General features: G+C 38.0%; 1 protein-coding gene across 1 annotated transcript in view; it reads left to right on the forward strand.

Annotated features, from left to right (window-relative positions):
- Positions 1-1,131: 1,131 nt before the first annotated feature.
- The window catches only part of LOC109096226 (plakophilin-4-like), a 74,351-nt gene continuing 51,770 nt past the window's right edge, over positions 1,132-23,712 (forward strand). The window contains exon 1 of the mRNA XM_042730578.1: positions 1,132-1,277. The gene's annotated coding sequence lies outside the window, so the exon portion shown is untranslated. The remainder of the gene's footprint in view (positions 1,278-23,712) is intronic.

Here is a 23,712-nt window from a genome sequence, read left to right on the forward strand (position 1 = left end):
TAATATTTTTGATTTAACTGCACTGACGTTATCAGAATTTGAACTTAACTGAGCTGGATAATAACACTAACTTTTTGCAGCATCGACACTCTTACTAAACTGGATTGAATCAACATTGAACAGATTTGAGCTGAATAATGACACTATTGTCTAGTATATACGTAGCTTTTGAGATGTACTGAACTTGTTTTAGAACTGTTTTGATTGTCCAGATTAACTAAATATCATTTACAATGAGATTTTCTCTGAATAGCTTTACACATACAGTGTCCACTGACAGTATTATCCATGATGTAAAGTCATTAATTTACTGAATTAATTATGCAAATCTAATGTTTTTCTTTTTAAACATCTTAAAATATTTCTTTAGTTACTCAAAGTACTAGCAACTATTAAAAGGAAGAACATAACTTCAAACAGCACACCTAAGCCCTAACACAAAGGTAAAAACTATTACCTTAATGGTTGATGTTTTTTTCTCTGTTTAGTCCAACATTTACTTTTTTATTATTATTATTAATGCTCAAAAATCAAGAACAGTGCACAAAAATAATACAACCATCAACATAAAAATGATAAATAATAATAACAAAAACGAAGAAGAAAAAGAAGAGAAAAAAGAAAAGGGGGTGTTTAATACATTCCAAACTGAAAAATAAAGTGAGACTTGTCATTAAAGATGGGAAAATAGTTACAGACAGATAAGGTTTTTAATGCTTTTTCGTTCTGAGACAACTCAGTCAATAAAAAGGTATTGCTCAAATTCTTCTATAAAAAAAAAAAAAAAAAAAAAAAAGACACGTCTGGAGTTTGAATATTTGCATCTCCTGTGGATGTGAAATTTAGCAAGAATCTAAATCAGATTCACTTTTAGATTGTTCATACTCAATAAAACCCAGTACTACACCCTTCCGAAACAGAACACATTCATTATAAATGTTACTCCTAATGAAACTTAAAACATCTTGCCAAAATCTCAGTTCCAAAAAAGATTCAACAGAGTCATCAAAAAGAGCGACCATAACCATGGAAACTGTTTTCTCCTCTCCTATTGGCCAATTCAACAACACAGCCGTCCAACCGAGCTTCCGCTCTCCCCGGTGTGGGCCAATGGCGTGCGGGGCTTGAATCCCAGGGTGCGCTGACGTCACCGGTGTTCCGCTCGCCCGGAGTGCGGCGCAGCTCCTGGAGTATGGCAGTGGATTCACGAGAGTACTTCTTCTCCATCAGTTTTGATATTTAAACATACCGACTGGATTAAACAAGTGCTCCGAAAGGTAAGGAGAAGGCAGTATTATTCGCATATTGACGACCCAAAGTGCGACTTTGATTAATGCGGAAAGTTTGAGCTGGCTGCTGATTGAGTGGAGTTAACGTTCGGCGAAGAGTTTTGTCTGCAGTTTTATCAAAGGGGTTTCTTTCTTTCTTTCCTTCTTTCTTATTTATTTATTTACGGCTGGAGATGGAGGTCAGTGCGTGAGGAGGAGGATATTAAGTTAATGCTATCTTAATCTGTCTCCTGTGACTGTCTCGGCTAGCCCACACACAGTCCATAGTTGTTACTCGTCTGTTTAATGTTTCTCAGTCAGAGAGCAGTGGATATTAATATGTGTTTGCTGAAGGTGAGTGGGGGGTGTTAGTCAGTAGGGCCAGGTGAGCACTGTGCAGGAATCCCGGGAATGCCAGGGTTTCAGGGGGCGGAGCTACAAAACAAAACAAACTCTTACCTAATATTCTTTCTTACTCTGGCACTGACCATAATATGGTGCATAATTGTTCTGCGAGATGATGATAGGTTCAGGAGCTTTCTGGTTATAATAATTGGAATAGTGCATCAGTAAAAAAAAAGTCTACTTTACCTTAAAGGGGTGGTTGATTGCACTTTCACTTTTTTAACGTTAGTTAGTGTGAAACTATATCTGCAAAATCACAAACTATATCTGCAAAGTTACAAAGTTGAAAGTTGAAAGTTGAAAGTTCAATGCAACCGGAGATATCTATAGTCTTTTAAATTTCTGGCAGTTTAATGCCTACAAAAACGGCTCGTAGGGACTACAACAAGTTACTTCCCGGGTTTGTGATGTCACAAACCCTGATAAACCCCGCCCCTGGGAACATGCAACGGTGGGGGCGGGGCGGGGCATGTTGCGCTGCTTTAGAGAAGAGGAAGATAAAACTAGAGGTGCACGAAAAATCATGATTCTGTCTTCTAACGATTCTAATGGATTCACAAGTTTCAAAATCAGTTTTCTAAAGCAGCGGTTCTTAATACTAATACTCGCTTAATATGCTCTGCACACGCGGAGGGAATCACGGAATCCAGTCATAAAAATGGAATTCACAGTTTAACACGGAATGTCACGAAATTTGTCAAATTTTAAATGAATTAATAAAAAGTAGGTCATTACACTTAAATCAAATCGCGATATAGACTAGTATCTGTAATATTAAGCCGCAAAAGTCATTTTAAATATGAATCCTGCATGTTCTGTGTGCGCAGACGCACGGTTTCGTTCAGTACACACATACTAAAGCGCGTGTGACGCTCGCAGTGATTTATGTCAGTTTGCGGTCTCTCTATATGAGGATGTGAACACATGAACAACATCTCCAGAACTGCTCTGAGAGTCACTTCATGAGCATCTGACCATTTGATTTGAACAGAAGAAAGAAGAAAAGTCCGGTTTCATTTGGAGTCTATTTTTCAGTAGAATGTACATAGCCTACTACTACTAAAATGAAACAAACATTATTTTTTTAAGGAATAATCACACAACATTTCTTCTTCAGGTTTTAATTTTAATAGTAAATCCCCTTTGTTTGCCAAAAAAAAAAAAAACAGTTTGCTTAATTTTCAATAATTAAAGGATAAATGAGATTAATGTTTTATGCCTTTAATTGATAACCAGAAAAATTTAAATACACTGCATAGAATTTCAGAGGAAAAAATTTAATAAATTAAGTTGTTTTATGCATTCAAATAATTAGACATGCTAAAACATAATTTGGTTACTATAAAAAATATGGTAAGAAAAAATAAAACATTTCATAGGGCCCTAAAAATGTAAGTTTTGTTAAACTTTTAATAAATTGATGTTGAAAAGTTTCATGATTTTAATTCATTAGACTTGCTTTTTGATTAATACAATTTTATTTAACTATTAAAAAGGAGTCGAGAAAAATACAAATGGAAAAAAAACAGAATCCAGAAAAATTAAAATGGAAAAAAACAGAATTTGGAAAAAAATAAAACAGATTTCATAGGGACCTACATATATTAAAAGCTAACATAAGCACTAGCATTTAAAAATAACAGTGTATCTAATAGTATGAGACAACAACAAACAAAAAACAGGCCTACCATTAAAAGCCGTGCTTGCACAGGTTCTGCACGATCCTCTTCAGTAATATCCTCTACTTCTCAATCAGGCTCAAACTGATAACAGATATTAACAACGCCGTTGTTTAATACAACCGAAGCTCATGCCGCTGAGGTGAGGGGCGGGACGTTTAGATGCATTTGAGGAGGTTTAGCCAATCACAACACACTGAACTCGCTAACCAATCAGAGCCCATCACGTATTTCTGAGGGAGGGGCTTCATAAAAGCAGGAAATGATCAGCGCGTTTCTCAGAGAAGGGACAGAGTGGTGTGGAATAAAGGTAAATTATCTGAAAAATAATGTGTTTTTTAAAAACTAATTATGAACACATGTTAGACTGCACCCCATAAACACAATCAAGCCTTCCATCAAACTTATTAGAGTCTAAAGAGTGCAGGTCAGCCTGTCCTGTATGCCACCTCCGACTTGTTTCTTGCTTAGTCCAGATACTCATCTCCTGTACTGCCCACTTTGCATCCCACAGACCTCCCCAAGTGTATACAATCTAAATCTAAGGAAATGCTGGAGAGGCTGGAGCAGACAGTGACACTTAAAGGGGTGTCAGTGTTGATAGTAACCCCCCCACTCATATGTTTTGTTGTCTCACAGCAAAAAAACTAACTGAGAACAGCTCCAATGGGAATTCAGTGTTTCCCCCAGGTCTACGGCTTTGGTGGGGGTACTCCTTTTTAATGGTTAAAATCAATTTTCTTAATCAAAAGCATGTCTAATGAATTAAAATAATGAAGCTCAAACAATTTAACATCAATTTATTAAAAGTTTTTTAATTTGGTATAGCCCAGTTTTATTTACTTATCTTTTTTTGGTCTACACAATTCTTATGCTCTGAAAACAGGACTGACCACATGAATCAGAGTGTGCTTCTGTTGTTAACTTGCTAACAGGATTTCTGGCTGCATGTCATGTGTGGCTGTGTAAATAGATCTAGCCTAATCTTGGCTGGCGTCCATGCCTTCACAAGCTATTGAGGAATCTCTTCAGAATGATGTGACTTGCAACATGACCTTAATGTGGACGGCTTATGTTTAGTGTTGTTTTTGTTGTGAACTAGCTAGAGACTAAAATAAGTGCACGCTGAATTCAATACAGCAAACTGAAACTGAAATGAAAAGTTTCATGTGAAATGTGCATAGATGTCATTTGCGGGTGGGACAGGTAGGACATTTTTTTTTTCTTCTTTTTTTTTTGTTACAGAAGGACAGAACTGTCAGGAAGCAAAGTGGGAGAAAGAGGGGGGCAGGATGGAGAAAGGTCCTCGATAGGTTTGGGAACCGGTTCTGTTTTTTGAAAAGAACCGGAACCGTGAGCAATTTCTAAGTTTCGGTTCCGAAAATGTACACAGTCTTTCCATAAAAGTGCCACAAGTGCCATATCATCTGCATATTTATATAGTTTGTAATTCTCATGCTGCACTCTTATATACCACTTGTATAAACAGAAAATAAAAGAGGTGACAGGACGCATCCTTGGGGTGCCCCCGTGTTTAAAGATATAATATCTGATTTGAACCCCCGAGCACAAACTCGCTGTGGTCGATTTGTTAGAAAATTCTTTATCCAATGAACTATTCCCCCATTCACACCTAGATCCAGGAGACATTCCGAGAGTAAATGTATCTGCATGGTATTAAAGGCAGAGGTGTAATCAATAAAAAGAACACTCACATAAGCCTTTGCTTGTTGTAAATGGCTAGCAATTGTATCGACCATAGTGAGCGTTGCATCCTCTGTTCTTCTTTGCGATTTATATGCAAATTGCAGTACATCTATGGTTTTAGATGATAACTAACTACTCTTTCCATGCATTTAGCTAGTATTGAGGTTAACGCCACAGGACGAAAGTCCTCTAGATCTTTTGCTCTCACTTTTTTCGGAAGGGGTTGTATAAAGGATAACTTCCACGTACTTGGTATTGTCTGTAAGTCTAATAAAACCTGAAATAATTTTGTTAGGGGGTCAGTTAGTTCATTTACACATATCTTTAAAACTCTGCCCTTAAGGCCATCTGGACCTGGCGCTTTATAGGGCTTAATGCATTTAAAGCCTGGAACACACCAAGCCGATGCCGACGAACTAGTGGCAATGAAAGCAGACTGCAGGGTCGGCTCACGTCGGCAGCGTCTTGGTCCAGATTTGCCCTGACACACCAAGGCGATTCTCGACACCCGACGGCCAACTAGAACGTCCGTTCTGCGCCTGCGTAGGAAATACCTTTCCGTACCAGCAGGTGACAGTAGTCTTGGCAGTAGTTACTCAAAGCAGGAAACTGGAAGAAGCTACAGGGATACAAAACATATACAAAGAAAAAGCATATCAGAGTCTCGCTATCCACAGACGGATTTGTGATATTTTGGAAATGTCTGACACGTTGCATCTTTTTTAAATAATCATGAATGATAATCATGAGAATTAATCATGAGAAATGCAAACAAATGAGAAAAGCAAGTATGTCCCCGTTGACTTCGTTGTTTACTTGCTTCGTCACTTCCGTTTTTTTTTCTAGCGTGCTGGTTCGCTGGTTGAACAGCCAATCAGAATGATCAGATGGCCCGACTGGCTGACAAGCCCCGACGCCGATTCAACATGTCGAGTCGGCCATTACAAAGACGACGAGGACCAATTTCAGCCGACGGTGCGGAACACACTGAGAAGATTTAGTCGGCCGACGCACGAAAACTGGCCGACGGCCGACCATCGGCTTGGTGTGTTCCAGGCTTAAGGGACCTTCTAATTTAGTCCCCTGTCAACCAAATGGGTGGCCCCACTGGAATCTTATGACTTATTTCTTCAATCTTACTTCAGTTGTCGGCTGCATCATATCTTCCATAAAACAATTTCAAATCATTAACCCATTTAAAAGCATCTGTCCCTATAGTGATATCATTATTTACATTTCTTGAGTCACGCCCCATCATTTTATTCAAGCCTTGCCAAGCACTCCTTACATCTTGATTCACTAACGGATCCTCTACCTAGACTTTGAAATCAATTTTTGCTTTCTGTATCATAGCTCTCAGTTCCTTCATTTTAATTTTAAACCCCTCAGAATTATTTTCACAAAATGCCCAATTCTTTTCATTAAGGAGTTTCTTTAAATCTTTAGAGAGCCATGGCTTATTATTTGAGTAGATTTTAACCATTTTAGCATCAATAACTGTTTCTTCACAAAATTGAATATAAGAGGCAATACAGTCAGTTAGTTTGTGAGGGTCTCTGCTTGAATCAAAAAAGACATCCCAGTTTGTAGTGCAAAAACAGTCCTTTAACATGTCTTCTTTGTCCTTACTCCAAACCTGAATTCTCTTTTCCACTGGTTTATCCCTTCTAACAAGTTGTCTGTATTTTGGCAGTAGATGCCTTGTATGCGTCGTCAATGTTGCCATAACACAAATCCAGTGTGCATGAGAAACGGGTTGGACAATCAATATTGTTGCAGGTGTGGAAGAGTCTCTGTTAATGAAAGTGTATTAAAATCCCCCAGTATGAAGACTGGTTGATCTGCCGACTTTGTTAGGATCCTAGTAAAGCACTCTGCAATATGCTCTGCTGCCTGGTTATTATTAGGACCTGGTACATATATTAGGAATATGGTTATTCGACCAAATTCCCGTGGTAGATAGAAGGGTCTAAAAGATACAACCAAAGTCTCATAGTCCAGGGTACAAGTCTGTTCAATTATAGTATACTGTGATGACCAGTTCTTATCAGCATACATGCAGAGTCCCCTGTCAACAGATTTCCGTGATTTTACCTTGTCTCTGTCGGCTCGTATAGTGGTAAATCCCTCGATATCCACACTATGATCTTCATTTAACCATGTTTCCGTAAAACAGATGAGATTACTGCTCCTAAATTCCTCCTCTTGTTTAACTCGAAGCACATCCTCATCCGTCTTGTTATTAAGAGATCTCACGTTAGACAGCGTGATCAATGGAAGTGGGTGACGGCTTCCACGGCTCCGCAATCTGTTGCGAATTCCTCCTCTCGACCCTCGCTTCTTAATTCTTGATCTCCTTCTTTTGTGCAAACATCCACTTGTTGGAATCTTTAAATCGACGGCGTGATTATCATATCGTAATGATAGCAAGAAGTCTCTTGAATAAGTCTGGCTCGACACCATAGAAGCCAGTTGATCTTCAAAGGCTTCGTCCGCCAGCACCAATCCAACCAGCGCCAAGGCCATGCTGATCATGAACACATTCATACTGCTCCCAATTTAAGAAACCAAAATTAAAAATGAATAAAATTACAACTTAGATCCACAAAACAAATACCACAAGACAGCGAGACACAGGGTCAGCAGCAGGCCGCGCCCCCGGAAGTTTAAGTTTCAGTTTAAGTAGTCAGAATAGCACTGGGCTGAGAGACTGAGGGTGCTTTCACACTAGCACTTTTGGTGCGCACCCAGGTTCGATTGACGTCAGAGTTCGGCTAGTTTGGATGATGTGAACACTGTTTTCCGAACTTGAGTGCGCACCCGCAAACCGTACCTGAGTCCGCTTAAAAACGGTGGTTTGGGGTACGGTTCATGTGAACTCTGGTACGGCTCACTGCCTGTGGGAACGCAATCGTACCAATCGCGGAAGTGAACCGCTATTAATGACGTATTATTTGATGAAAATGTGTGTTTGGTGTGTGTTTCACTCACTTTCCTGACGAGCGTGACTGACGCGCTGCAAGCAGAGAGCTACATATCTCATTTCTGTTCACCTTCAGCGTTCTTTAGAGCATTTGCAGTACATACGTAAGACAGACGCAAGTGCCGTTATGTACCGAAGCTTTGTAAACAAAACGAACGGTTAAAAAACGTAAATACATAAAAATGCAGAGAGTAATGTTATGCATTAGCCGCCTTCTCCTGCGCCATCGTTACTAAGCAACTGGGTAAACAGCTGCTGGCTTGATGACGCAAACGAACCGCGGTTTGGACTCAAATATTATAATATGAACACAGTCCAGCGGGGGCAGGGGGAGGGGGAAGCAATCGAACTTGGGTCCGGACTAGGCAAGTGAACCAAGAGTGAAAGCACACTGAAAGACTGGGCTGAGAGACTGAAATCTCGCATAAGCACTCAGGTTTTTTGCTATATACCACCTGACTGCCGCAAATGACGTTAAGTTAAGTGTAGTCTGATTTGTGTTCACATATTTATTTGTTGAGCAAAGGGCTGAGCACATGTTAATTAGAGTAGTGCTGTGCAGTATTAAGACAAATACTATATACAGTGCCCTCCATAAGTATTGGAACAGTAAAGACAAAATTGTTCTATTTGTTGTGGAGTCAAGAATTTGTAAATATGATTAAAAGATGAATATGAGACAAAAGTACAGAATGTCACATTTTATTATTGGGTGATTCAACACAAAGATGTTTTACCAGCTAAGAAGATCAGCACTTTTAGAGTTTCATCTCCCTATCTGATGTGAGCATAAGTATTGGAACAGTTGCCTCACAGGTCTTTCTAAATGATCAGCTGTGTCCTGTTGCATTAATTCATCAGATATTAAGAGCAGGGAATGTGTCTTATCAGTTATATCCATTGCATCTGCATTCTTAGTCTTGCATTCGATGATGACACACACAAACCAGTATGAAGACGAGGAAGCCGACTCTGAAAGAAAAGCAAGCAATTTGGATGCTAAAAGAAAAGAGGAAGTCAATTAGAACTAAAGGAAAAACAAAGGGCATGGAGAAATCAAGAGTTTGGAAACTACCAACGACATCAGCAACCAACGACGCCCTGATCAGCTGAGAAAATCAACAGTACTTGATGACAGACAAATCATAAAAGCTGTGAAAATGAACCCTAAAATACATGTCTGTAAAATCACCAACAACCTCCAGAACGCTGGGGTGATGCTCTGACAATCTACAGTCCGCAGGAGAATTTGACACAGAATTACAGAAGCTACACAGCAAGATGCAAACCTCTGATCAGCACCAAACATAGAAAGGCAAGATTCTTCACAAATGTGAGCCAGAAGAGTTTTGGAACTGAGTTGATGGACCGTTGAGACAAAGATTAACCTTTATCTAAGTGATTGGAAAGCAAAAGTGTGGAGAAAAAAGGGAACTGCAAATGATCCTAAGCATACAACCTCATCAGTAAAGCTTGGTGGAGGTGGTGTCATGGCATGGGCATGCATAGCTGTCTCTAGAACAGGACCTCTTCATTTTAATGTTGATTTAATGTATAATGGCAGTAGCAGAATGAATTTGGAAGGGTACAAAATCATCTTGGCCACCAATATTCAAGAAAATGCCACCAAACTCACTAGAAAGCACTTCATATTGGATCAGGACAATGACCCAAAACACCCTGCCAGTTCAGTTAAGGACTTTATCAGGGCAAAGAAATTTAAAGTCTTAGATTGCCCAAATCAATCTCCAGATTTAAATCCAAATGAACATTAATTTCACCAGATGAAGAGGAGACTAAAGGCAGAAACTCCCCAAAACAAGCAGCAGTTGGAATTGGCTGCATTAACGGCTGGGGAAAAGCATTTCAAAGCATAAGACCAAGAGTCAGGTGATGTCTATGGGTTGCAGACTCACTGCTCTGATTGCATGCAAGGGATCTGCAAATAAATAATAGCTTTTAATCTTTTACATCTGACTTAAATTCAACTGTTCCAATACTTATGCTCACATCAAATAGTGGGATGAACTCTAAAAGTGCTGTCCTTTTTATTTGGTAAAACATGTATGTGTGTCGAAAGACCTAATAATAAAATGTGACATTCTGTAGTTTTGTTGCATATTCATCTTTTAATCATATTTGCAAATGTCTTGACTCCACAACATATAAATCAATATACAATTTACCAATCAAATACAAACAGATTGCACCATATGTTACATTAAGATCAGATGGCGATCGGTTGGTGCACTTCTATTTTTGGAGATTTTTATTTTATTTTATTTTTTTACAGGGGTGTCTTCCTTTTACTGTTACTGTAGCCTGTGTTTTCATAAGGCTGTTTAAGTTTGAGAGTATTACCATATAGAGACTCTTTTTCCATGAGGCCAACCACAAGTAATAGACCAGTGGAATTCATTCTGAGATGTGTAATATATTCCTACTTTTTTTCAGCATCTTTTCTAGGAAAGGATTTGAAGATCAAATAGTGTATTCTGCTTGAACTGAACATTAATACTGCTGTCTCTGCTGACTCCTGGTAATGTTTGCTTTAATTAAAAACCCAATGGGTTTGTCAAGGTTAGGGTCCCATAGAACCACTGTGAAGTGTGTGATTGATAATGCTGAAGTGCTTGCCCACATTGATAAGTGGTCATGGTCATTATTTTGAGTAATGTCATGTTGTGTTGGAAAGCTTGCTCTGTGGCTGTAAGGGACAGTGTCTGTATTTGCACCTTGACTATAGACCCCCTGGAGAACAGTCCCAGACCAGTTGTCCTTCTGTCCAAAGCATACACTCACTTTGAAGTTGCTCTTGAGTGAAAATAAATAAATATAATCCTGAATGCAAAAAAAAAAAAACCTCCCGAAACAGCTTGTGGTTAATTATTTTTTTCTCCTTCACCCCTGACCCCAACTATTTTATGCAGTCCTTGAAGGGTCTTTGGCATCTCAACTGTCATCTTCATCTTGAATTAGGAAAATATAAATACACATCCTCTTCCAGGTAGATTCCTAACATCTCAAGCTGATTGGAGCGTCTTAAAGGGATAGTTCACCCCAAAATGACCGGGAACATGCTGCACATTGAAGACTGTGACACTGAAGATAAAAAATATTTGAATAAAGTCATTATTTTTGTTTTATTTGCATACAAAAAGTATTATCATAGCATCATAAAATTACGGTTGAACCACTGATGTTACATGAACTATTTTAATGATGTCCTTACAACCTTTCTGGGCTTTGTACCTGGTAGTTGCATTGCTGCATACTGAAGGTCAGAAAGCTCTCGGATTTCATCAAAAATATCTTAATCTGTGTTCCGGAGGAGAACAAAGATCTTTCAGATTTGGAACAACATGACGGTGAGTAATTAATGACAGAATTTTCATTTTTGGGTGAACTGTCCCTTTAATTATTGCTTAATTTCAATACTTTAAACCATTCTGATCTGAACTGTATGTATTGAGAACTGCATACACACTTCCTGCAGATATGAGTTATGACTTGCACTTCTGATGAAATACATTCCACCAACTTCACTCACACACACTTCGATTGATTCATTACCCACTGTTCACCTTACAGGAATCGGATTTGTTTTTTCAGTTAACCTCTCAGCACACCAATACCATTACAATAGTCCTGAAACACTGTCATTAACTAGTCTATGAAATCTGCCAAGTTATAGAATTGTTAATGCCACATTGAAGGGATAGTTCACCCAAAAATGAAAATTCGGTCATTTATTACTTTATTACCTACCCACGTGGTAGGGCTGTGCCATTAATCTAAAAAAGGTTTTGATTTCAATTTCGGCCTCCAACGATTATGAAAATACAATAAACTAGATTAAACAGTTATTGCGCAGTAACAGTAAATTGGGTCTTGTTTTGTGCTTAGCTGCTGGCTGATGTCTGATCCAATGTGTCCAAGCGTTGCGTGTCCGCTCAGCTGAGAGATTCCAGCACCCTCAGCAAGTATTCTCAAGCTGATTGGAGCGTCTTAAAGGGATAGTTCACCCCAAAATGACACGGAACATGCTGCACATTGAAGACTGTGACACTGAAGATAAAAAATATTTGAATAAAGTCATTATTTTTGTTTTATTTGCATACAAAAAGTATTATCATAGCATCATAAAATTACGGTTGAACCACTGATGTTACATGAACTATTTTAATGATGTCCTTACAATCCTTTCTGGGCTTTGTACCTGGGTAGTTGCATTGCTGCATACTGAAGGTCAGAAAGCTCTCGGATTTCATCAAAAATATCTTAATCTGTGTTCCGGAGGAGAACAAAGATCTTTCAGATAATTAACAACATAACTTTCATTAATTAATGAACTGTCCCTTTAATTATTGCTTAATTTCAATACTTTAAACTAGGGATCGACCGATATGCATTCATTCTGATCTGAACTGTATGTATTGAGAACTGCATACACACTTCCTGCAGATATGAGTTATGACTTGCACTTCTGATGAAATACATTCCACCAACTTCACTCACACACACTTCGATTGATTCATTACCCACTGTTCACCTTACAGGAATCGGATTTGTTTTTCAGTTAACCTCTTCAGCACACCAATACCATTACAATAGTCCTGAAACACTGTCATTAACTAGTCTATGAAATCTGCCAAGTTATAGAGTTGTTAATGCCACATTGAAGGGATAGTTCACCCAAAAATGAAAATTCTCGTCATTTATTACTTTATTACCTACCCACGTGGTAGGGCTGTGCCATTAATCTAAAAAAGGTTTTGATTTCAATTTCGGCCTCCAACGATTATGAAAATACAATAAACTAGATTAAACAGTTATTGCGCAGTAACAGTAAATTGGTCTTTTTTTGTGCTTAGCTGCTGGCTGATGTCTGATCCAAATGTCCAAGCGCTGCGTGTCCGCTCAGCTGAGAGATTCCAGCACCCTCAGCAATGTGTTGTCGTCTCCATTGTTTTTACAGTGTTACAGAATCCTTGCAGTCTGTGTGAAGGCAATTCAGACAATTATTTCTAAAAACATAATGAATGTTTGAAATGAATTGCTGAAGACACGTTACAAAGACTGTAAACTATGCAGTAGCCTACTGAACTGTGGAGTTAGGTTGTTACACAGTTTTTCACCATTTTTGTGTTCGGGATTTTTTGGGCGGGCCTGTGTCGAGGTCTCTATAAATTTGGCATCGTAACAACAACCTTGATTCCAGCATAAAAAATGTTGGTTACCAGCCCAAGGGTATCTTTCCCCTGTTCGAGTTTTTCTTTTCTAGTCATGTGAGTGATGTGTGTTATTAAATATGTCTTTTACTTTAGTTTTAATATGTTTGTACTGTTCAGAGTAAAGTTGCAAGACAATAATCAGTAATGAAAGTAAACTAATTTCATTATGGATTAGTTGGATATGCGTATGTGCATGACAAAACGTCTGTCATCAAAAGAGATGCAGCTCATAATGTAATTTGTACAATAATCTTACTATACTAGTGGGGCCACTAAACTAAAGTAATTTGTTTGTGAATTGGACTATGCTAGCTTTGCTGTGTTTTGTTTGTTTTTGTGTGCACTGCAGTCCACATGAACGCATGTTTTCTTAGTATTATTAACAAGCTGCAAGCTTAGAAATGATTATTGTTGCCAGGGCTAATGCCGGTGGAATTGAGATTCAAAACATTCTGTGATCATCATATCACTGAAACCTTGTACAGCTGCAGTCAAATATAAATGTGACCATGTGATGTTTGTAGTGGAATAGCTGTCCTGTCCTGTCCTCTCTTAACATGTTTTGCTGTGTTGTACCAAACACAGATTGTGATTGAAACTGCAGTTGCTCTTCTTTTATGATCTTTCCCATTTGTTCCTAAGCTACGTAACATTTCACTGAAAAAAGTTTAGCATAGGCTACAAAGAGAGGTGTGTGTGTGTGTGTGTGTGTGTGTGTGTGAGGGTGGTTTTGTGGGGAAAGAGTCTAAATAAAATTATTGTTGTAGACTAGACACTAATAATAAAATGGGTAAGTGAAATGATAAAGTAACTGTAACATTCATAATGTTTTTAGGGTATTTTCAACGTAATAGCCATGCAAGTAAAACATGGTTTACTCTGTCATGACTTGTGACTGTATACAGGTAGCCATGTAATCATGTCTATATTTGCTCTTTTTATTATTTAACAAAGATAAGAAATATCACCTCAAAAAGCCGACGTTAGATGCCATGATGTGTAACACTAAACTTGAGGCCATTGTGTCAGATTTCTTAGTGAATGATTGTGATTAAGTGTGAGGTGTGTCTCAGTGTACCTTCAAGAGAATGCAAGTTGTGGAAACACACCTTTATGTACTAAATGACACCACTTCCTGTGTAAGGTGACTGCAGGCCCTGCCCATAAAAGGTTAAGTGCTATTTAATGACTTTCCACGGAGAGAGCGGTAAGACCTGCTCTGAACTGGGGAATCTTTTTTACATTTTACTCAGAACATGTAAAAAGCTGTTTTCTGTTGAACACTGCTGTGTTTATTGTCGTTTTTGCGTGTGCATACATGTTGGGTTTCTCTTTCTCTCTCCCTCTCTTTTTTCCTCCTTTTTTAAAGCGTGTTGTGTCTGATGCAGACTGGAACATTCAGAGCTGGGATCCATTCCAAAGCCTCTGGGTGTGTCAGACAAAGTTGAATGTTTTCAGCTGTGTCTCCTTCAGGATTTCTTTTCCTCATTCTGTCCTGTGGAAAGTCAAACCTTTGCAAAGGCTAATGAGTGCTCCATATCACAGTCTAGAGGCATTACCCTTCATCTCAACCTAACATCCTCACCCCAGAGGAGTTTATGGGAATTTAAGACATTTTGCTCATTATTGGATTGCAACTGACACACATTTCTGGATTTGTGGATCAAACAAATGACGGCTTTAAGGTAATTACTCTATCCAAACATTAGTGTGCGGTGCATGTGTCTCCGAGTTTATTGCCCAGTGCGTTCCTCTAAAGATTTGTTCCTTTGTGGTTGCTGCCGTATTAATGCTGTTTCTCTGGACTTGTGACAGTTCAGTAGAAAAGAATAGGCATATAACATTTTCTCCTCACTACTGACTTTTGTAATTTATTTGTTATTTATTTTATTGAAGTTGGAAAATGGATTGACTTTGTGTAAGGAGAGCTGAAAGGCAAAAGCTGACTGCAAATATTATAATGTTTCACTTTTATATGGCGAAGTCAATATGCTGTTTGAGAGAAGCAGTTAAGCATTGTGTGCCTGTGGGAATGTTTTCCTGTGAATGTTTTTGTGAAGGACCCATTTAAAAAGCGTTGCATTCAGATGCATAGATGGACTGGAGACCATAAATGCTCATGGATAATGGTTGACTGACTGATGTGAATTTTTTGATGGCTGCCTATATTTTTATAGCTAAAAAAAAAAAAAAAAAATTTTTTTTTTTTTAAATTTTATGACGTGCTGACACAACGTTCAATTGATTTGCAATGCATTGTCGCGTCCAGTGTAGATACAGATGTGACAGCAAAAACATGGCGAGTGTAAAGTAACGCAAAGTGGACACTGAAAATAGATTTTTCAAATGTGAATGGACTGAACAGTTTTGAGAGAGCGATACCATCTTTATGCACACTAGATCGTCAGTACATTAAAGATTTAACACAATTCCGCTTAAAAATAAAATGAATAAAAAATCTAATGATAAAATAATTCGGTCCGAGAGTGCCGCTTAAAAATAAAATGAAGAATCAATTTATTGATTTAATAATTCAAACATAAAAATGTATATAAATAAACCACTTTTTAAATGGACACATTAATAGACATATTTAAAGATGTTTATTTAATTCGTGCTTTAAATTATAGTTTAATAAAACAATAAAATAAAAAAAAATTTAATGTATAAATAAATTGACAAATTTAAAACTGTTTATTTAATTCATGTTTTAAAACGTGGATCAATAAAACAATAAAAAAGTACATTAATAAATCTTTTTTAAATGCACATTTTAAGTCGCTTTTTAAAAATGCATTTGGCAATTGATTTTCTCTCTCTATTTGCCAGTTGCTTTTCTTTGTCCCTTTGTCAGTTGAGTTAAAAAATGACATTGGACAGTACACACGTGTGAGCAACCAATCAACTTTCGGCTCGATTTGAAGAGCCAACCCCTCTCTCGCTTATAAATGTATAAACACCTACTGCCATTGGACAGTGAGAAGAGCTTTACGTCATTACAGCAGGAGTATGAAGACTGATTCAACGACACCAATGTCAGGGGAATCTGAACATGTTTGGAGAGGGATTGTGGATGATTTGTTAGCTTTAGCCGATTTCTGCAAAATAAATTCTCCTCTCGGTTATCAGGGGCTGGCGCAAAATGGCAATAACAATAACATAATTTGATATAGTACTTTTTTATTTTAAAAACTACATTTCAACCACAGGACTGCCATTTCTCAGATTTTTTTTTTTTATGAAGTTTGTTAATAAAGTCAGTTTATGTTTGATATTCGCTGCACAATCGTCTAGGCTGTTTTAGGGACCGTCTGCAAATTTACCTCTCAGTACAAAACAAAGTGCGATAATTCATTCAGATTAATGTTTGCACTGCAGGGCTATAGTAAAATCAATAGTTATACAAGCTTTACAGTTTGACAATGTGTTCTATTTAAATGTTAAAAGTCATTTTATTTAAAACACATCGGACGTTTTAACCCGTTTGGTGGCATTGTTATTTGGTCCCTTATCCATTGAGCGCTGTGATTCTTTTAAGTTCTTGACAAAACATCAACCCGTTTTCTGAACCTTTCTTGTGTTTAATCATTAGGTGGTAACCTTGGACAACTCTTCAGCACAAACAGATGCCTAAGACAAAGAAGTTACTTTTTGTTCATTGAGGTAAACCACAATACGGTCAGGAATACAACTCTTAAATTCCTCCAAGAGAATTAATTTGTGCAACTCCTGAAAATCTGTCACCCTATTGGATGTACACCACTTGTCGAACAATGCACATTTTTCTGTAGCAAATTCTACGAACGTCTGACCTGAATTTTTCTTATGGCTCCTGAAACGTTGACTGTATGCTTCAGGTACGAGTTCATATGTTCGCAAAATGGCTGTTTTAACAACATCATAATCCAACCTGTCTTTCAAAGACAGAGCAGCACGTACTTCTTGAGCCTTGCCAATTAACCTACATTGCAAAAGCAAAAACCAAACATCTATAGGCCACTGTAGAGCAGAGGTAATTCATTCGAATGCCGTAAAATAAGAATCAACCTAAGCTAATCTAAATTGGGGTACAAGAGATATATGTTTACTTATATCAAAGTACACCCGGATGATCCAGAGTCAGTTGAAGGTGTAGCATTCTGCACAGGTGGAACAGGTAAATTTCTGGCCTCACTCAACTCAAGCTCTCGCAACTTGACTTGCGTTTCCGCCTCGATTTCTAACCGGCGGATTTCAAGCCGCAGTTCCCTTTCGGCGTGACTCTCCGCTAATCTCTCGCGCATAGTTTGAGGTAGGGCTGCACGATTAATCGTATCATAATCTCGATAATGATATCCACCTTTCTCGATTAATTAAAAATAATCGTCACGATATTGGCCGCCTCGTTATTTATCCTGAAACGTGTTTTTAATTTGGCATTTGTGTTATCTTGCATTGCTAACAAGCCTTGACTAGCATTCATGCTTGTGGTTGCCAGATGTGAAGAAACCCCAAAACAGTACTTTTCTCCTTTAGGGATACACTTTCTGCCCAGTGTTTTATTTAATTTGTGCAATCTGGCAACCCTGTGCGCGTTTACTGATGTCGGAACAAGCGCTGATGATGATATGACAAAATACGAGTTTAGCGATCTCTCCACAGCGATATTCTGCTTACTTGAAAGTGTAATATAGACTAGGGATCGACCGATATGCATTTTTCAGGGCCGATGCCGATACCGATTATTACAGATCAAGGAGACCGATAACCGATATTTTGAACCGATATGTGTCTTGTGTAAAAATGAAAATTAATGTCAAAATTTAAGAATAAAAAGGCCTCTGACAAAGACTCTCTTTAAATTATTTTAACACATCTTTAATTCTGAGAACTGTTCATAATAACAACATTAATATTAATAATAACAACAAACATAAAAAGTGCTGGGAGCATCCATCAGCAGCATTCTGTAAACTAAGTAAAACTTGCATCCATCAGCAGCATCCTATAAACAAAGTAAAACTTAAAGCAAATTTAAACAGCAACAAATGAACAAATAATGGAAAATAAATGTAATCTCTCTCTCTCTCTCTCTCTCTCTCTCTATATATATATATATATATATTTATGTATGTATATATATATATATATATATATATATATATATATATATATATATAATGTGTGTGTGTGTGTGTGTGTGTTATATTTAGCATTTTATTTGCAACCCAGAATTGCATTAAAATCACACACAACCCATATTGTAATAGTTTTTTTTTTTGTTTTTTTTTTATGTGTAAAATGTTTGTTTGACTGTTTATCACGGCGATACAAACTAGGAAGTATACAGGACAGCGTCATCCATAAACGTGCAATGTTAGATTATTGACAATTTACGTTATTAGCATAGGGTTATTAGCAGAGTGCGATTTGTGAAATAAACAAAGGGGGGGGATGCTTTTGAAAAATTTTATGAAATGTTTTTAATACGACGGAAAGGTATTTAGTGTGATCTCAGTTTAATAAAAACATTGTAAGCCTACATTAGGCCTATTAATTGTAATGATTTAATGTCAACGGTTATTCAAACAACAAATTACATCGAGAAAGCGAGAAAAAAACACAACGGAGCTTTTTGAAACTCCGAATCAGTTAAACCATTGCGTCGCAAAATGATTCACTGATTCGATGCGCTTCAATCGGATCGCGTATCGCGAATCATTTGATTCAGATCTGGACGTCAGAGCGGGTTTGCATGATGCTTTTATCCCCACCGGGGATAAAAGTTTATTCAGCAGAGGCAGGGATGCATAGACCAGAAGGGGGGAAATCCCCCCATCCCCCCCGGCAAATCGCACCCTGGTTATTAGTCAAATGAGAGAGCGCGGCCGCGGAGATAACTAAATCAGGAATAGGGAGCTCGCGTCGCGTCAGGGCGTCAGAGCTCGCGCTTGATGCCCTTTCAGCTCTTCAAAATTGCATAATGGTAATTCTGAATCTGTATGATAAATTATTTTGCAATCATGTTAGAATAAAGCAACATTTCTCCAAATATGCGCAATTTATTTGACTAAGAGCCCTAACGGAATGGACGCTGTTCAGTGAAGCTATGTGAACAACACACAAAAAAAAAAACGCAGCAGACGTGAGTGAATTCATTCGTGTTGATAATCTATTCACAATATAACGTTAAGTTGGCCGAATGGTGAGAGAAGTAGGTTTTAGTTTCACTATCTCAGCACTGATGTGATGATCCGTTAAAGCATATCACTGCAATGACGGACATTGACCGGGAATTCACGGAATATAATAACTGAACGGGGCTTGTCATCATAAATCGATTATATTTAGGTGTTTTGCAACTTCAGTGTAGTGATTTAATGCAACTTCAGGAACGTTTACTGCATTCTTACCTTCGAGAGATAACTTATTGATGTGTGATGATGATCACTGAAGCAGCTCCTGTGCTTTCGGTGTGAGAGCGGAACATTTTCCAGCCGCGCCAGCCGTATTGATTGGCCAGGCTCGTGACTCCCAACAAATCAGACGGACGATGGGCGGGGCTTAGTCTAGGCCACAGAGCGGTGCGCTCTGACTGAGGTGGATGGATCAGTGCCAGATCGCGCATTTCAAAATAAAATGGTTTTATCGGCAAATCGGTTTAAGAAAATGGATGATGCCGATAACAATAAAAATGCTTAATATCGGCGCCGATAATCGGCCATGCCGATAATCGGTCGACCCCTAATATAGACCGGGGGTTTTCCTCTCAAGGGGGGCATAGCATCAGTTAATTTAGAGACATTCCCTTGAGGATTTATGAATATGAGTTATCAAATCTTAAGCCATCCACTAGAGCACAATCTGACTCCCACTGCTTGCAGACAGTTAGAGCAGAGTCGGCTGGAGTATCAGTCACGCTTATTGACAGTGTAAGATGATTTACGGTTAGCCATGTCGGCATGTTGTTATCTCAGAAACACGCTCAGCCATCGCACTGAATCAGGTAAACTGGTTATATATTTATGTTCCAGTATAATTACGTTCTAAACCCTTTTTAGGTTAGTTTCAGCCCCCCATCTGTCACCTTAGCCCTTAGCAATCAGGCCAGTGAAAGAAAGTTTTTAATTCTCACATGTTTTAAGTCTTGTCAGTTTAAACACTGAAGTAATTTTAAGCCATTTAAGCCCAAGACATCTCAAAGCGGTACTCACGCGCTATGATAAAGCATTTCTATGCGCACCGCGCGCACACATGTGAAGTGCACAAACAGATAGCCTTAGCCTTCTCAGACAGCAGGTGAATACCAATGGCTGTGTTGACAAGTATCTTTGTAAGCACAGTCGGTTGTTTTAAGTGAACATAAACAGTAAAGAAAATATCAAATTTACATCAGTATAATGGATCCGTGCATTTCTTATTAAAATAATGTTAATCAAAAAGAGCAAAAGAAAAATTGTTCGGTGCCTTAATAGTTTTAATGGATATTTGCGTTTATGTTATTTTTCATAAAGTAATTTGGTGTGAATAATGGGGGGTGGAGGGTGCGCGAGTGAAATTAGACAAACTTGGTGGGGGCGCATGTCCTAAAAGGTTGAAAACCCCTGATATAGACAATGTGTTTTTTCACAAGCCATTTGTACTGTTTGTGTTACCAAATGTGCCATGATCAAACTTTTACTGAGTTTCAGTAATGTATCTATTGTGTTTGGGGAATACATGCACGTTTCCTTCCTGTGACAATACAATGGGGAAAAATGTACATAAATTGGAATTGTTGGAATTTATATTAAGAGTTTCTACAGTTTTTACCAGTTTTCATGTTGAAAATGACATGGCAATGTTAGTTTTCAGTGTGTATTAATGATCTTTGAGCAAATTTACTGTGCGATCTGAGTGGCTTTTTCTTATTTTTGAACAAATTTTCTCTTAGAAAATGTAATGTTAATACAGATGACAAAACACTAACCAAAACCATGAGTTTGTATTATCATAGTTGGTTAAATGAAGTCAGTGTGTAGTCAGTGGAGGTTGGTTAAAGGACACATGAAATGTTATTGCATTTCCCTGCTGAAAAACAAAAAAAAAAAAAACGCTAAACCCAGCCTAAGCTGGTTGACTGATTTTAGTTGGTCATCCAGCCTGGTCTTTGCTGGTCTTTGCTGGTCAGAAGGCTGGTTTTAGAGGGGTTTTGATCACTTCCTTAGCTTGACCAATCTGGGAGACCAGCTGGAACAACCAGCTAAAACTAGCTTGACCAATCTGGTAAACAACAATAAACAATATAATTTTAATCAAAATAAAAATTAATATCATTATAGCAGGATAGAATAATTGTTATTAATAATCGTGATTATAATTTTAATCAAAATAATCGTGATTATCAGTTTAACCATTATCGTTCAGCCCCAGTTTGAGGCGAGCATCACCTCCAGACTCAGCCGGAGAAAAAGGTTAGAAGGGCGGCAGAGCAGCTTTGGCTTTGAAAACGCTCAGCAACTCTCAACAAATCATCCTTCCTGCACGCATCTAATTGTTCAACAGTTGGTGCACTAACAAAACTTTCTAAGTCGAAATCAGCCATACCGATTACGTTGGACACATTTACTAAACAGCCTCCAAATTACCATACCAACAGTACCTCTGTTCAGGGTTGATCCTTCACACCAGCAACAATGTCCAGCAATAAATGTTACGAGCTGAATGTTGGATAGGGATGATACCGTAACATATAAGTGGTACAAGTGTTACTGGGTGTGGTGCGGATCAAAAATTATAATGAAATGTATTTCAGAAGGACTTTACTTAACGTATCAGGAGAAAATGCATGTGGTTTAAGTTTAAAAAAGTCTAACGATAGAAAAGAAAACAAAAACAGGAGTGCCACCCAAATTAATGAAAAACAAAACAAACCAATCCTTATAACTAACTTCTGAACTAACTACCAAAATAAAGAAATATGAAAATAAAACCGGAATCTTCAGCGTATGCGACGCCCGAACTAAACCTCTCAGAAACTACAAACAAAAATACAAGGGTGGCGTAACACTCACAATCCTAATTTAACAGAGTACAAACTTACCTAATCAAAAAAACAAACAAACAGTATTAAAACAACGACCGAATAAGTATTCGAATCATCACAGAAAGGCGAATGTGACTATATAGTTGGATACACCAACATGCATTCTCAACTTTGAACTTGACACATAATCAGGCTGGAACTCTAAAACCGACATCCGCCATATCTTTCACTAAGAATTCGATACAAGTCAATAGCTAAGAAACGAATCTATAAATAGATCAAAACCCACAACACAAAACAAGACCCCCTAAAACAAGATACATTTAGCATCAGGAGACCGCGTTGGAGCACGAGGTACGCTGGCATGGCACACACACAATCAGCATGAGTCCTCAAATACAGCTGGGACGTCAGCAAATTGGCAGAACATCATGATGTTGTAATGAAGATTGGCAGTCACATCAGCCAGTCACGATCTAGAAGTGGAGCAACAACACAAAAAGAACAGGAGAGCGAGGAACGTAACCGCTGTTTATCATAGTTTGTTACTGTGCAAACATATCTTGTATCAGGTTGTTATGTTTAAAGACTAAGGCCTGGTTTTACAGACAGGGCTTAGGTAAAGCCAGGATTAGGCCATAGTTCAATTAGGACATTTAAGTATCGTTTATAAACCTTGGAAAAAAATATTACTGCTGTGACAGCTCAATGGCGCTAAAATATTTTTAAGATATGTGAGTGCAAGTTTCTTTCAGTTAAAACAGCACAGACATGCATTTTAGTCTGGGACTTAGCATAAATGTGGTCTGTGAAACTGGGGGCATATACAATGGTAGAAGATGAGAAATAAAGGGGAATTCTACCCAAGTGTAAAGAAGTCAGACAGTCATAACATCATAAACATTAACGCGCAGAAAAAAAAAAAGTATAATGAATGTTTTGCTGATGCAAATGGTTAAATTGTGTGTTTGTTTCTATAAAAGTAATCCGCTTGTTAAGTCTGATGTCATGTCACCACTTGCGGGTCCAAACGCTATATCAGATGCAACAAGAAATCAACAAACGGTGCAAATATGCACTTACAATGTGATGTAGGCCTAATACTGCAGAAAAATTATAATCCTAACCTTTATTTCCATACCGAAATCCCAGATGGCCAGACAATGATTCATCTTCTATAAATCATTAAATATTTGTGTCTGGGATTCTATGAGCATGGAGACTAGTGTACACCGTAGGGTTTTTCAATGTATAACTTAGGCTAAATGTAATGTAATATGAATAAATACTCATACACAGTAGGGGTGGGAATCTTTAGTCACCTCACAATCCGATCCGATTCCAATTCAGGGAGTCACGATCCGATTCCAGAACGATTCTTGATCTACTTTTATCCCCCTTACTAATTAATCTGTTTACTGACTTGAGAATC

Source organism: Cyprinus carpio, chromosome B9 (assembly GCF_018340385.1).
Source record: "Cyprinus carpio isolate SPL01 chromosome B9, ASM1834038v1, whole genome shotgun sequence".
NCBI lineage: Eukaryota > Metazoa > Chordata > Actinopteri > Cypriniformes > Cyprinidae > Cyprinus > Cyprinus carpio.